The sequence below is a fragment of the Mustelus asterias genome, chromosome 11 (genome assembly GCF_964213995.1).
Source record: "Mustelus asterias chromosome 11, sMusAst1.hap1.1, whole genome shotgun sequence".
Lineage (NCBI taxonomy): Eukaryota > Metazoa > Chordata > Chondrichthyes > Carcharhiniformes > Triakidae > Mustelus > Mustelus asterias.
The window spans coordinates 503,075-516,151 of record NC_135811.1 but is presented as its reverse complement, the minus strand read 5'-3'; the positions used below and the strand labels follow the sequence as shown (position 1 = coordinate 516,151).

General features: G+C 46.6%; 1 protein-coding gene and 1 non-coding gene across 5 annotated transcripts in view; one reads left to right on the top strand and one right to left on the bottom strand.

Moving 5' to 3' along the window:
• The window catches only part of pcgf6 (polycomb group ring finger 6), a 104,461-nt gene that overhangs the window by 68,553 nt on the left and 22,831 nt on the right, over positions 1-13,077 (bottom strand). The gene's annotated exons all lie outside the window — the stretch shown is intronic.
• Positions 4,257-4,338, top strand: trnal-aag (transfer RNA leucine (anticodon AAG)). The gene has a single exon. It is a non-coding gene; the product is annotated as a tRNA-Leu (tRNA).

Below are 13,077 nucleotides of genomic sequence, written 5' to 3'. Positions count from 1 at the left end.
GCCCTAGGTATTGGGAGCAGCCCAGAGATTGCCACCCTGGAGGCCCTACTTTTTAGCCTACTTCCCAACTCCCTGAATTGCTCTCGTAGGATCCCCCTGCTCTTCCTATCTACGTCATTTGCACCAATGTGTACAATGACATCCGTTTCTTTATCCTCCCCTTTTAATATGCCTCCTATCCGCTCGGAGACATCCAGTACCCCAGCACCAGGTAGGCAGACTACCATCCTGGAGTCCCGTTTGCACCCACAGAATCGCCTGTCCGTGCCTCTAACTGTCGCGTCCCCCACCACTATTGCTCTCCTAATCCCTCTCTTTCCTTTCCGGGCCACAGAGCCTGACTGTGTGCCAGTGACCTGGTCACTGTGGCTTACCCCTGGAGAGTCATCCTCCTCCACACTATCCAAAACAATATACTTGGGGTCACCTGTGGTTGTCCCCCTCCAAAACAATATACCACCACTAATTGCTCACTCCCCTCCCCTCTCACACCTGTCACCGAGCCCTTCCTATTATGAGAGACAGCCACTGGAATACTCTCTGGTACGTTACCCTTATGACCTTTACTCCTCCTAACTGTGACCCACGTGTCTTCCCCCTGAGGCCCCGGTGTAACCACTTGCCTATAACTCATGTCTATTTGTCTCTCATTCTCCCTGACTAGACTAAGGTCATCAAGCCGCTGCTCCAGTTCCCTGACGCGGTCCCTCAGGAGCTGCAGTTCTATGCACCTAGCACAAATGTGAACCTCCGGGCGGCTAGGTGTTTCCAGGGACTCCCACATCCCACACCGAAAGCAACAATCTGGCCTATCACTCATAGCTACCCTTTTCCTTTATAGGAATGGAAAAAAAAACCTACCCGGTTCGCCCTTTCCCCGAAGCCCTGTGAGCCAAAGCCCTTACAGCTCTCACTCTGCTTCCCACTCACTCCACTGCCCGCTCCCGACGCTGCCCGCTCAAAAGTGCTGCCTGCTTTTAAACCCTCCAAAAAAGCCTTCGCAGGCTTCTCCTGGGCCTACTTCCTGTTTTGGAAAAAAAAAACTCCGATTTTTTATACAAATTTAACTGAAAAATAAATAAATAAATCAAATGCAGAAACACACTCCCTTACCCTCAGCCTGCTCCTGTGGAACAGTGTTAACTGGCCAGCCAGTGGAATATTTCATTAACAATGCAATCTCAGGTGGGGGCAGGTTTCACATCCACTCCCACCCCACTGACTTTGGGTGCCCCCCCCCCAAATGTAAACTTAAGGCCCAAAGCTGCAAAGAATGAACGAGCAGATGAAGCAAAGCAGGAATCACTGGTAAACAATAGCTCAGCTGACCAAGTCAGAGTTTGAATTATTTTGTAAAGATTTTTAGAGCCTGTGGATTGGTGGCAAACAAATCAAAGACCACAAATCAAACAAATGCGACAAGTAACTCACCTCCTGACTCCCCAAAGCCTGTCCACCATCTACAAGCCACAAGTCAGGAGTGTGCTGGATAACTCTCCACTTGCCTAGATGGGTGCAACTCCAACAACACTTGAGAAGCTCAACACCATCCAGGACAAAGCAGCCCGGTGATTGCTACCCCTTCCACAAACATCTGTTTCCTCCACGACTGATGCTCAGTAGCAGCTGTGGGCACCATCTACAAGATATACTGCAGGAACTCACCAAGGTTCCTTAGGCAGCACCTTCCAAACCCACAACCACTACCATCTAGAAGGGCAAGAGCAGCAGATACAGGGAACACCACCATCTGGAGGTTCCCCTCCAAGTCCATCCAGACTTGGAAATATAATGCCATTCCTCCACTGTCGCTGGGTCAAAATCCTAGAACTCTCACCCTAACAGCACTGTGGGTGTACCTGCACCTCAGCGACTGCAACGGGTCAAGAAGGCAGCTCACCCACCTTTCTGAGGGTCAACTAGAGATGGGCAATAAATGCTAGCCTTGCCAGCGATGCCCACACCGCATAAAATTAATTAAATATATAAATGATCTGGAATTGAATTACAATTCCAATGTTTGCAGATGACAAAAAACTGGGGAATGTCCAGAAGACTGCAATAACATAATGGAAATCATTAACAAAGCTGCAGAAAGAAACGCAAATAAACCACATTATTGGTAAGTATGAAGCAATATATTTTAATGGTGCGAATAGGAAGGTCATATATCCTTTGGAAAATAAGGCCTGAATTTTCAGGCTGGCAAATGTTTGGCACCCTGAGAGTCAGCGGGAAACGCATTGCTGCCGACTCAGAGGCCCAAGGCTCTTTTCCGCTCAGTTGAGTTTTCATCGGCAGTGGGCGGTCCGTCCGCCCCTGAATGGAAGTGTCGTCTTGGAGAGCTGTCAGCCAATCAGATTGCCCCTCCAGGCAGAGCGCTGCAGTGGCTGGAAGAGGTACTGCAATGCGATGCCCGAGACAAAGTGCCAGGACCGTACTTCTGGGACAGGGCGGGGCATGTGGGGGGAGCAGGGAGGGCCACAACTCCAGGCTCCTGAGGGAAGATGCCCCAGTCTGAACGGGCCTACTGATTGAGGCCCCCCCCCCCCGCCCCCCAGCACCCCCCTCACCCGCCCAAAACTGAAATTGAGAACCTTTTCAGTTTAGCCATTGGGTGTCGACCAGCCTAAAAATTGAGGCAGGGCAGGAAAAGGTCATAAATGGCCATTCAGGGGCTACTTAAAAGCCTTAGTCAGGGCATGGGCAGGCTTCCTATCCGAGCCCTGCCCATCCCATGGTAAAATTGTATCTGGGTCAGGATGGTGGGAGTCCCATCCATGCAATTCCACCCCGCCCACTTCAGAACCCACGGGGAGGCATGGGCTGGAATTCTGGCCTCAGAGTCAAGAGTCTAAATGGATTCGATGAACTGAGAAATCCAGGGTTCTGTAGAAACAGTCACTAAAGGTAGCTGCACAGGTTCATAAAGCCATAAAAACAACTGCTAACAAAGCACTGTGTTATTTCTCGAGGGATGGAATTTAATCAAGGATGTTGTAGGAAAGCTGTATAGAGCCTCGGTTAGACTACACTTGGGAGTGCTGCGAACGTTCTAGTCTCCATAATATAAATAGTTAATGGAGGCACTGGAGAAAGTGCAAACAAGAATGAGACCAAACTATGGGCTATAACTATCAGAAAAAATTGAACAGGCTGGAAAAACCAGTTTCTCTGGAAGAGAGAGAAAGAAGACTTGCATTTATATGGCATATTTATTGAGATTAGCACATTCCACTTTACAACCAATGAAATGGCTTTGAATTGAAGTCAGTGTTGTAATGTTGGAAATGCAGCAATCAGCCTCTGCTCAGCAAGATCCCACAGAGAAAAACTGTATAATCTGCTTGTGTGTTATTGATTGAAGGATAACATTGGCCGTGCCAATGGGCTTAACTCACCCCAACCCACCTGCTCATCGTCAATACTGCCATGGGACCTTTTACACAGAGCAGACAGGGCCTCAGTTCAACTTCTCATCCGAAAGATAGTTCCTGCATCATTACAGCACTCCCTCAGCGCTGCACTAGCGTATCAGTGTTCAAGTCTTTCAAGTGAAGACTTTAGAAACAAAGTGCTGAAATATGCAGCAGATCAGAAAGCATCTGTGGCAAGGGAAACAGAGTTGACTGGTGAAAGGTCACTGACCTAAATCATTAGGTGGGATTTAACAACCTCACTCGAGCAAGACCGGAAAATCCCACCCAAGGACAACAGACATTTCCATTGTCTGCCCCTCGCCCGCTCCGATTCTGAGGCAGGCGGGGTGGTAGAATTCCAGCGATTAATTCACTTTCTCCACCACAAATGCTGCCTGGCACCTTGAGCTTTCTCTGCACCCACTACAATGCCTTTTTATAATCGGGGGCCTAGAAGGCGTGCAGTACTCTCTGAATGTAATCTCACCAAGGTTCAATACAGCTTCAGCGCAACTCTCCCAGTTTTCAGTTCCATCCCCTTAGAAATAAAATCTATTGCTTTGCATTTATTAATGACCATGTGACCCTCTGACGCAGCTTTTAGTGATGAATGTATCCTTTTATTCAGAGGCTCTCATTTGCAGGCAAGATAAGAACTAGGGACTATCAATATAAAATACTCACTAATGAATCCGATAGGGAATTCAGAGGAACATCTTTATCCAGAGAGTGGTTAGAACATAGGATTTGCTACTTTAAGGAGGCCAGCTGTATGGATTAAGAGGATGCTATATAAACAAATGAGGGAGAAAGGAATAGAAGGATATACTGATACGTGGTAGCGTAGCCGAGCGGTCTAAGGTGCTGGATTAAGGTTCCAGTCTCTGCAGAGGCGTGGGTTCGCATCCCACCGCTACCAGAATGGATTTGAGCTTTTAGAACCTTAGTTAGGCCGCACTTGGAATATAGTGTTCAATTCTGGTCACCACACTAGCAGAAGGATGTTGAGGCTTTGGAGAGAGTACAGAAAAGATTTACCAGCATGTTGCCTGGTATGGAGGCATTAGCTATGAGTAGAGATTGGAGAAACTTGATTTGTTCTCACTGGAGTGACGGAGGTTGAGGGGAGACCTGATAGAAGTCTACAAGATCATGAGGCATGGACAGAGTGGATAGTCAGAAGCTTTTTCCCAGGGTGGAAGAGTCAATTACTAGGGGGCACAAGTTCAAGGAGATGTATGAGGCAGATGTTTTACACAGAGAGTGGTGGGTGCCTGGAACTTGTTGCCGGGGGAGGTAGTCGAAGCGGATATGGTAGTGACTTTTAAGGGGCGTCTTGACAAGTACATGAATAGGATGGGAATAGAGGGATATGGTCCCCGGAAGGGTAGGGGGTTTTAGTTAAGTCGGGCAGCATGGTCGGTGCAGGCTTGGAGGGCCGAAGGGCTTGTTCCTGTGCTGTAATTTTCCTTGTTCTTTGTTTGATTACCTGAAATAGGCTGGGAGGAAACCTGTGTGGAGTGTAAACACTGACAAGGGATCAGTTGGGGCAAATGTCCTGTTTCTGTGTTCAAAGTATTTTTTATATATATATATTACTGTATGCTGTAAATGTTGGCGGTTCCAACACATTTCCCAGTTCTATAAGGGTTTGACTTGCTTTCTCCCCCTGCTCTCCAACCATCCTTCTGTCCATGTTCAGAAGTTGTTTTGCTGGTACTGTACCAAAGGTTCTTTACAAAGTGCTTCCAATACATAAAACTGCTTTGTGTAACTGTTGCGAGTCTTTGCCCATACTTAATTGCCCTTAAACTGAGTGGCATTTCAGAAGGCATTTCATGATGTTTTAGTCAACCACATTGCTGTAAAATCTGGAGTCACCTGTAGGCCAGACCAGGTTAAGGAAAGCAGATTTCCAGATGGGTTTTACAACAATTGACAATAGTTTCACGGTCATCATTGGACTTCCAACTCCAGATTTTTATTGAGTTCAAATTTCACCATCTGCCATAGGTGGGATTTGAACTCAGGTCACCAGAGCAGTACTCTGGGCCTCTGGATTAATCAGCCAGCAACAATACCATTACATCACCTGGTATCCGGTGTGAGGATATTTTGTTGATATCTGCTTTGGTTAACAGCTTGGTTCCCCACCTAGAATCCTAGCTAAAGAAATAGGTCAGGAAGAGGTGAGAATCCTCACACTCCACAGCATGGAACTCGAGTCCAGAGAGAAGTAGGTGAGGTAGAGGGAGGGAGACACTGAGACCGAATTCTCTGACCTCTGACCAGCCACCGCTGCCAGCGAGAATGGGGAATTTGGTGCTCACCAACCAATACCTGGATTGGTTGGCATGCCTTATGAGGGTAGGTTGAGGGAGCTTGGTCTTTTCTCCTTGGAGAGACGAAGGATGAGAGGAGACCTGATAGAAGTGTACAAGATGTTGAGAGGTATAGATCGGGTGGATTCTCAGAGGCTTTTTCCCAGGGCTGAAATGGTTGCTACGAGAGGACACAGGTTTAAGGTGCTGGGGAGTAGGTACAGAGGAGATGTCAGGGGTAAGTTTTTCACTCAGAGGGTGGTGGGTGAGTGGAATCGGCTGCCGTCAGTGGTGGTGGAGGAAAACTCAATAGGGTCTTTTAAGAGACTTCTGGATGAGTACATGGAACTTAATAGGATTGAGGGTTATAGGTAAGCCTATATATAAGCCTAGGTAGGAAGGGACGTGACCGGCACAACTTGTGGGCCGAAGGGCCTGCTTGTGCTGTATTTTTTCTATGTTCTAGCTCCATTCACAGCAGTGGCAGGCGCGGGCGAGGTCGAAGAATCCCAGCCATGGGCGAGGTCAGAGAATCCCAGCCTCAGTATTAAGTTACATTGTAGAGAGGAGTTACAGAGTGATGGGACAAATTCCACAACTAGCGACAATCCCAATGGAACACGAGAGCAATAGTTCTCAAAGCACAGCTTCACAATTCTCGACAGAAGAGAGTTCAAACAGGGCTGGTTCCAACACGCTTAAAACACAGGCCAGCAGTAAACTCTGGTATGAGACTAACGCTGCTGTGCCCAGGAGGCTGTCTGCAACTAAGTTATTTAAATGACAAATCTAAACATTAAACCTACAGCATCTACTGATGTCAGTAAGGATTCTCTACTCAAACAGCTTCACAACTCATGACAAATAAACTGCAGGCAAAGAAAAGTCATGACATTCAGAACTATTTGTATTGCGAAAAATCAATGTCGTTACAAACCAACATCCCTCAGAAACAGCTTTCTAAATTTAGAAACTGCAGACAGCATTTACTTCAACACACAACCCTCTCTCCCCTCCAGCGTAACCCCCCACACCCCCCCCACACCCCCAGTACATAGGCCACACAGACTAATCAACAGCACAAACTCACTACCCCCCCAACACTAACCATCGTGGCTCTTCCTGAGGTTCCCAATAATCACAGGCCCCGTTTTCAGCCTATTTGATTCACTGCATGGGATATCATGAAACGGCTGAGCACGCTGCATACAGCACAGGCTATGGGCCCTGGCAATATCCAGGCTGCAGTGCCAATAGCCTGTTCACCCAGGCTCAGTATGGGTTCCACTGGGGCCACTTGGCTCCAGATCTCATTACAGTTTTTGTTCAATTATAGAAAAGCACATTCAGTCTATCAAATCTGTGTTAAAACTTACAAAGATAATGCAGCTAATTCCACTATCCTGCTCTTTGCCCATCTCCCTGCAATACTTATCCAATTCCTTTGTGAAGATACTATTTAACCTGTATCTACTATCCTACAAGGCGGCGCATTCCAAATCCAAACCATTTCATTGCATTAACAGGTTTGTATTAAAATGTCACCCCTTCTGCTTTCGCCAATTGCCTTAAATCTGTGCCCACGAGTCATCAACCCTTCATAGAATCATAGAATCTACAGTGCAGAAGGAGGCCATTGGACCCATTGAGTCTGCACTGATAACAATCCCACCCAGCCCCTATCCCCGCAACCCTTGCTAATCCCCCTGACACAAAGAGACAATTTGTCATGGCCAATCAACCTAACCCGTACATCTTCTCTCTTCCCCTGACTGAAGCAGTCACAGGTACATTTATGTCTTGAGTACAACTTTCTATTAATCTTAGCCTCAGATAACTTGCCAGAGTACACCAATGATTTGATTTATTATTGTCACATGTATTAGTATACAATGAAATGTGTTGTTTCTTGCACACAGTACAGACAAAGCATACCGTACATAGAGAAGGAAAGGAGAGGGTGCAGAATGTAGTGTTACAGTTATAGCCAGGGTGTAGAAAAAGATCAACTTAATGTACGGTAGGTCCATTCAAAAGTCTGATGGCAGCAAGGAAGAAGCTGTTTTCGAGTCGGTTGATACGTGACCTCAGACTTTTGTATCTTTTTCTCGAAGGAAGAAGGTGGGAGAGAGAAAATCTGGGGTACGTGGGGTCCTTAATTATGGCGGCTGCTTTTCCGAGGCAGTGATAAATGTAGACGGAGTCAATGGATGGGAGGCTGATTTGAGTGATTGACTGGGCTCCATTCACGACCCTTTGTAGTTTCTTACAGTCTTGGGCAGAGCAGGAGCCCATACCAAGCTGTGATACAACCAGAAAGAATGCTTTCTATGGTGCATCTGTAAAGGTTGGTGAGAGTCGTAGCTGACATGCCAAATTTCCTTAGTCTTCTGAGGAAGTAGAGACGTTGGTGGGGCTTTCTTAACTATGGAGTTGCCTGTGTGACGACCATGTGACCGGGAAACCCGGAAATGTGCTGATTATAGTGTGTTGATGTGAGAGGAAGTTTAGTCTATTTATTACTGACACGAGTAAGCTTACATTAACACGGCAATGAAGTTACTGTGAAAAAAAAGGAGGAAGAGGTATAAGTGTGCAAAACGTAGGTGTGCTGCTCAGCGTTTTGCCACTGACCCCCCATCAGCGGGTCTCTTCCCTGGACCTGCGTGTTTTGGTAACCGCATCACTATTGAGGCTGAGGTGCACATTTTACAGATTTTGCTTTTCTTTTGTTTCGTTGTTTTGTTGGGTCAATTCAAAACCGGTGGCCTCATCGAGACTGCAGAATATTCTGAGGATCTTCATCTGGAGGACTGGAGAATAGCCAATGTTGTTCCTTTGTTTAAGAAGGGTAGCAAGGATAATCCAGGGAATTACAGGCCGGTGAGCTTTACATCAGTGGTAGGGAAATTATTGGAGGATTCTTCGAGACAGGATTTACTCGCATTTGGAAATAAGTGGACGTATTAGCGAGAGGCAACATGGTTTTGTGAAGGGGAGGTCGTGTCTCATTAACTTGATCGAGTTTTTCGAGGAAGTGACGAAGATGATTGATGAGGGTCGGGCAGTGGATGTTGTCTACATGGACTTCAGTGGACCTTTGACAAGGTCCCTCATGGCATAATGGTGCAGAAGGTAAAGTCGCAGGGGATCAGAGGTGAGCTGGCAAGATGGATACATAACTGGCTCGGTCATAGAAGACAGAGGGTAGCAGTGGAAGGATGCACTTCTGAATGGAGGGCTGTGACAAGTGTTGTTCCTCAGGGATCAGTGCTGGGACCTTTGCTGTTTATAATATATATAAATGAATTGGAGGAAAATGTAACTGGTTTGATTCGTAAGTCTGCGGACGACACAAGGGTTGATGGAATTGCAGATAGCACTAAGGACCATTGGAGGATACAGCAGGATATAGTTCGGTTGGAGACTTGGGCAGAGAGATGGAAGATGGAGTTTAATCCGGACAAATGTGAGGTAATGCATTTTGGAAGATCTAATACAGATAGGAAATATACAGTAAATGGTTGAACCCTTAAGAGTATTGATAGGCAGAGGGATCTGGGTGTACAGGTACACAGGTCACTGAAAGTGGCAATGCAGGTGGAGAAGGTAGTCAAGAAGGCATACGGCATGCTTGCCTTCATCGGCCGGGGCATTGAGTTTAAAAATTGGCAAGTCATGTTGCAGCTTTATAGAACCTTAGTTCGGCCGCACTTGGAAAAGAGTGTTCAATTCTGGTCGCCACACTACTAGAAGGATGTGGAGGTTTTGGAGAGGGTACAGAAAAGATTTACCAGGATGTTGCCTGGTATGGACGGCATTAGATATGAGGAGAGGTTGGAGAAACTCGGTTTGTTCTCACTGGAACAACGGAGGTTGAGGGGTGACCTGATAGAAGTCTACAAGATGATGACGGGCGTGTCCAGAGTGGATAGTCAGAAGCTTTTTCCCAGGGTGGAAGAGTCAATTACTAAGGGGCATAGGTTTAAGGTGTGAGGGGCAAAGTTTATTGGAGATGTTCGAGGCAAGTTTTTTTTTACACGGAGGGTGGGGGGATGCCTGAAACACGTTGCCGGGGGAGGTAGTGGAAGCGGATACGACAGTGACTTTTAAGGGGCATCTTGACAAATACATGAATAGGATGGGAATAGAGGGATATGGTCCCCGGAAGGGTAGGGGGTTTTAGTTAAGTCGGGCAGCATGGTCGGTGCAGGCTTGGAGGGCCGAAGGGCCTGTTCCTGTGCTGCAGTTTTCTTTGCTCTTTGGTTCGATGTACCCGGGTTTTTTGAACCCTGTCTCTGTTTTTTCATATTCACAAAGTTTTTGTCTATTCGCTTTCTAAGCCATTGAGTAAATTGATTGATCTGTTCAGACGATGCAATAGAACAGCACACAGCAGACCATCCATCTGCACCCCAGGCACTGGGCAGTGTGCCAGCAAACAGTGCAGACACATCTATACTGAGGAGGGACAGTCAGTCTGACTGAAGACAATTTCTTCCTTAAAGCAGCAAAGCAAAGCTAGTCCAAACTGAGCAGCACATACAACTAAACCCTCACCCCCACCCCCCGCACACACAAACTCTGATACAACCCTCTGACTCCCAAACCCAGATACAACTAAACCCTTACCCCCACAAACCCCAGTACAACTAAACCCTCTCACCCCCAAACTCCGACACAACTAAACTCTCACCCATCATCCCCCCAAACCCAGGGGTAATAAACGTATCACTAAATACCTGCAGTGCAGAAGGAGGCCATTCTGCCCATCGAGCCTGCACCAACAACATCCCCACACAGGCCCTTATCCTGCTAATCCCCCGACACTATGCAGCTAACTGCATTGTCCTTATCTGAGGAAGGATGTCCTCTGTCATATGAGAAGAGACTAAGTAGGTTAGGATTATATTCACTGGAGTTTAGAAGAGTGAGAGGGGATCTCATAGAAAATATCTCAAAATTCGAACAGGGTTAGACAGGGTAGATTCAGAAAGAATGTTCCCATTCGTGGGGGAGTGCAGAACGAGGTGTCATAGTTTGAGGATAAGGGGTAAATCTTTTAGAATTGAGGTGAGAAGAAATTTCCAGAGGGTGGTGAATGTGTGGAATTCACTTTTACAGAATGTAGTTGAGGCCAAAATGTTGTCTGATTTCAAGAAGAAGTTGGATATAGCTCTTAGGGCTAAAGAGATCAAGGGATATGGGGGGGAAGGGGGGGATCAGGATATTGAATTCGATGATCAGCCATGATCAAAATTAATGGCAGATCAGCCATTGTTTCTTGTTTCTATGTTAACCCGCACATCTTTGGAGCGTGGGAGAAAACTGGAGCACTTGGAGGAAACCCATGCAGATATGGGGAGAATGTACACACTCCACGCAGACAGTCACCATAGGCCAGGATTTGAACCCGGGTCCCTGGCGCTGTGAGGCAGCTGTGCTAACCACTGTGCCACCGTGCCGCCCCTAAAACCTACTCCTTGTTGCTCCCAGAGATCTAGTTTTGGGTCTGATGTGGCTTGAGAAGGTGCTGGTGAAAATATGGCAATTACTCCGTATACGCAGCAGCTGGTGTTCTTGCGGAGGGCCTGAGAGTTTAGCCGATATCATATCGACTTCAGGCTATCATCTGTAGCAACCACCATAAAGGCAGGACACCCATCGAAGACGGCAGTAACTAACATCGGGAGTCCAGTACAAAGCTGTGAGGCAATGGGTAGCCATGCAGTTTTGTGAAGAATTTATTAACTACTTACAATTTCTGTAATTAACATTACACAAATGTCGCAAACAACTTTCTGTTCCCAAAAAAACCCAGCTCTCCAAGACTGGGTTGGGCAGACTGCAAGTTAGTCTCTGACAAACCCCATGGTGTCTGCAGCCACCTACTGGGCACCAAGAAAAACTGCATCTAGAAATCTAAACACAGCAACCAAAGAATAGACAGGACAAGTTAGCACAACCGGATGAAAGAACTTATTTTGAGGCACAATGGTTAAAAATCTTACAAGTTAATGAAACCATTATTTAATTCCTAATGATCATGTGTTCTTTGAGCCAGAATTGCAACACTGCAATGTAATATGAACAGTGCCTCTCATCCCAGCCTGCGTCAGGAGCAGCATCCTGAGAGCTGCAACCGGCAGGGTACCATGTGCAACTTGGCAAACCAGAGGCAAACATCATCCCAGAGACTGGAGCCTCCTCTCTGAACTGTTCATTACTGTCACCAAAATCAATCCAAGAGAAAACCATCAGCTGGGGCTAAGTAAGAATTGACAGCGCACGAGGTGTTTCTGCTGCTCAAATTCAAACACTAAACTCGGTTAAATTCTGACATTAACAGTTCACCTTAAAGAATTCACAGGGAGCTAGACACAGTGTCAGGAGACAGAAAAGGCCATTTTCACCATTTAAAAATCATCCCACCAGATTCCTGTATCATCACAGTGTCGCATGGGATCAGAGGTGAGCTGGCAAGGTGGATACAAAACTGGCTCGGTCATAGAAGACAGAGGGTAGCAGTGGAAGGTGCGTTTCTGAATGGAGGGCTGTGACAAGTGGTGTTCCTCAGGGATCAGTGCTGGGACCTTTGAGGTTTGTAATATATATAAATGATTTGGAGGAAAATGTAACTGGTTTGATTAGTAAGTTTGCGGACGACACAAAGGTTGGTGGATTTGCGGATAGCGATGAGGGCCATCAGAGGATACAGCAGGATATAGATCAGTTGGAGACTTGGGCGGAGAGATGGCAGATGGAGTTTAATCCGTACAAATGTGAAGTAATGCATTTTGGAAATACAAATAGGAAATATACAGTAAATGGCAGAACCCTTAAGAGTATGGATAGGCAGAGGGATCTGGGTGTACAGGTGCACAGGTCACTGAAAGTGGCAATGCAGGTGGAGAAGGTAGTCAAGAAGGCATACGGCATGCTTGCCTTCATCGGCTAGGGTATTGAGTTTAAAAATTGGCAAGTCATGTTGCAGCTTTATAGAACCTTAGTTAGGCCACACTTGGAATCTCGTGTTCAATTCTGGTTCGCCACACTACCAGAAAGATGTGGAGGCTTTGGAGAGGGTACAGAAAAGATTTACCAGGATGTTGCCTGGTATGGAGGGCATTAGCTATGAAGAGAGGTTGGAGAAACTTGGTTTGTTCTCACTGGAACGACGGAGGTTGAGGGGCAACCTGCTAGAAGTCTACAAGATTATGAGAGACATGGACAGAGTGAATAGTCAGAAGCTTCTTCCCAGGGTGGAAGAATCAATTACTCGGGGGCACAGGTTTAAGGTGCAAGGGGCAAGGTTTAAAGGAGATGTACGAGGCAGA